This window comes from Mus pahari, chromosome 1 (assembly GCF_900095145.1).
Source record: "Mus pahari chromosome 1, PAHARI_EIJ_v1.1, whole genome shotgun sequence".
Lineage (NCBI taxonomy): Eukaryota > Metazoa > Chordata > Mammalia > Rodentia > Muridae > Mus > Mus pahari.
The window spans coordinates 79,867,394-79,870,649 of record NC_034590.1 but is presented as its reverse complement, the minus strand read 5'-3'; the positions used below and the strand labels follow the sequence as shown (position 1 = coordinate 79,870,649).

Genomic DNA, 3,256 nt, shown 5'->3' with positions numbered 1-3,256 from the left:
AAGGAAGGAAGGAAGGAAGGAAGGAAGGAAGGAAGGAAGGAAGGAAGGAAGAAATTATTCTTGAGAAGAAAAATCATTCCCAGTTAGTGTAAATCTAGCTAACGACACAGGACTAATAAAGTCATGGATCCTGGAGAAGAATCTACCTGCACTGCTTTACTAAACAAGCACAATCCCCAAGGACATTCGAAATGTCTTTATACCACAAATAAGTGTAGTCCTCCTTACCTTTCAAACCAGACTTCTCCTTGCAACAGATAAAGGCAATCACAAAAAACCCATAACCAAACAAAAAGCAAAATTGAGGAGCCCAGGAATCATTGTGGAAATGTGAGGAGAAAGAGTGTAAAAGCCTGAAGACTACATTTCACTACTTACTACAGGACTGAGTCTACTAGGAGTGTCAGAAGCTACAATTCTAAGCAACACAACTGCTGGAACACAAACTGAACAAGGACAATAGCAAAAGCTCAAGAACCCTCAACTCACCAGGAGTGGTGGCCCACGCATTTAATCCCAACACTGGGGAGACAGAGGCAGGCGATTTCTGAGTTTGAGGCCAGCCTGGTCTACAAAGTGAGTTCCGGGTCAGCCAGGACTACACAGACAAATTCTGTCTGGGAAAACTAAAGAACCCTCAACTTTACACAAAGAACTATAGGCAACTAAGGAATCCTGAGAGCCTTTTCCAGGGAAGATCACATCAATTGGTTATCCAATACAAAGTGGTCAGCCTGACAACATACAAATAACATTAAACGGACTAGTAGACTGTTATAATGTGCTTAGGAATACATACATGTATATACATGCACAAGTGAAAAAAAAAATTCATTTGAATGGAGGTGGAGGGTAAATTTGGAAGGTTTAGAGTGAGAAAAGGGGGTAAATAACCTAATTATTCTCAAAAAATTAAAATAAAAACATTAGTCTTATATTTTCTGGGATAGATAAACAAAAAGATAAGCACAAGGCTATCCTTAACTACATATCAAGTTTGAAGACAGCCTGAACTACATGAAACCCTGTTTCTCAAAAAAATGAAAAAGTATAAATAAACTTCATAGTAATGAAAGTAACTGCTTAGCCGGGCGTGGTGGCACACGCCTTTAATCCCAGCACTTGGAAGGCAGAGGCAGGCGGTTCAAGAGTTCGAGGCCAGCCTGGTCTACAGAGTGAGTTCCAGGACAGCCAGGGCTACAGAGAAACCCTGTCTCGAACCCCCCCCCCCCCCAAAAAAAAGAACCTAGGGCCGGTGAGATGGCTCAGTAGGTAAGAGCACCCGACTGCTCTTCCGACGGTCTGGAGTTCAAATCCCAGCAACTACATGGTGGCTCACAACCATCTGTAACAAGATCTGACTCCCTCTTCTGGAGTGTCTAACAGCTACAGTGTACTTACATATAATAAAAAAATCTTAAAAAAAAAATCTATTTTATTAATTTTTACTGTTACTTATGCAGTTCCTACACCCAAGATACCAAACTCCAGGGACAGGAAAGACCGCAAAAGCATTTATTTATGCCTTTTTTGACACCACATTCACTAGTGACCAAAAGTGAATGGGCAACACGAAGGCTAGCAAAAATTTATTTTAATGATTAAAAAAATCAAGTGTTCTAAATGGCTCACATGTTAGCAATGCTGGCTATTCTTCCAGAGGACCCTGGGATTCAACTCACAAAACCTCACACCAATTTGTAATTCCAGTTCTATGGGATGTAATGCTGTTTTTCTGGTCTTGAAGGTTATCAGGTACACACACATGTGACACAGACATACATACTACCAAAATACACACACATATAAATCACTTTGTTCTTTAAAGATATGTGTTAGGTTTCTATTATATGTATGAGTATTCTGCCTATATGTATTTGTACCGTATGTTCCCATTGCCTGAGGAGATAAGAAGAGGGTGTCAGATCTCCTGGGAAACAAACCTGGATCCTCTGGAAGAGCAACATGGGCTCTTAACTACTGTGTCATCTCTCCAGCACAAATGAATGTTCTAAACACTTCTATTTATGTTTTTGAATTCAACAAATATTTCCTGTGTGTATTATGTGCCAGTCATTATGTGCTTAAAATTCTTGTCATTTTTCCTATTAATATTACTAACCTGTAGTGGATTCAGTATCCAAAGAAGCATTTCAACTGAAGTTATCAGAACTAAGAAGTAGACGAAGATAGGAAACAAACTCTAGGCTTCATCAGCTTGTTCATAAGTATCATATGTAGCTCAAGTAACTTGGAGGACCTACTGAGGCCATGTCCCTAGGTTTTTACTTATATCACTCCCTTTAACCACACAACACAGTGGCAGATACTATTTTAGTTACACATATAAGGAAACCAGCACCCAACAGGTTCCACAGTCTGACATTCAACATAACGTTGATGGGGAAAAAAATTGCACCTGTACTAACATATAGACTTTACGGAGCATTTACAATTGGACATTATACAGATTTAAGGTACAAGAGGTCTAATGATGCAACTCAGTAGTACACAGGCTAATGCTAATATGTAAATATCCCATCTTATATAAGAAACTTGACCACTGTTGATATGCATGGCAAGATATATTGTTGCACAGAGAATTCAGTACAGAATTTTAAAATCTTTGTATTTATGTATATATGTATTTCATATATGTAGACATCAGCATCTATGTTGACAACAAGCTAGATTAGGTTCTCTACCAAACAGGCCACTTGAAAATACTATCTAGGTTGGGCATAGTGGTGTGTCTGAGGCAAACTTAGATGACAAAGAACCATGTTTCAAAAAGAAACAAAAACTGGGCGGTGGTGGCGCACGCCTTTAATCCCAGCACTGGGGAGGCAGAGGCAGGCAGATTTGAGTTCAAGGCCAGATTGGTCTACAAAGTGAGTTCCAGGACAGCCAGGGCTACACAGAGAAACCCTATCTCGGGGAAAAAAAAAAACAAAATAAACAAACAAACAAATAAATAAAAAACATGTCTCAAACAGTTCTTACTTCCTTAGTCTAATGTCATTTTTTATTTTATTTATGTGATTTTGTGTGTGTGTGTGTGTGTGTGTGTGTGTGTGTGTGTGTGTGTGTGTGTAAAAAATGAGAGCTTTAGCCGGGCATGGTGGCGCATGATTTTAATCCCAGCACTGGGGAGGCAGAGGCAGGTGGATTTCTGAGTTCGGGGCCAGCCTGGTCTACAGAGTGAGTTCCAGGACAGCCAGGGCTACACAGAGAAACCCTGTCTCGAAAAACCAAA

The 3,256-nt window shown here is 39.9% G+C and overlaps 1 protein-coding gene and 1 non-coding gene across 2 annotated transcripts in view; both read right to left on the bottom strand.

Annotated features, from left to right (window-relative positions):
- The window catches only part of Ipo7 (importin 7), a 44,687-nt gene that overhangs the window by 37,297 nt on the left and 4,134 nt on the right, over nt 1–3,256 (bottom strand). The gene's annotated exons all lie outside the window — the stretch shown is intronic.
- LOC115062882 lies at nt 1,447–1,580 on the bottom strand. Its single transcript, XR_003842794.1, has one exon. It is a non-coding gene; the product is annotated as a small nucleolar RNA SNORA13 (small nucleolar RNA).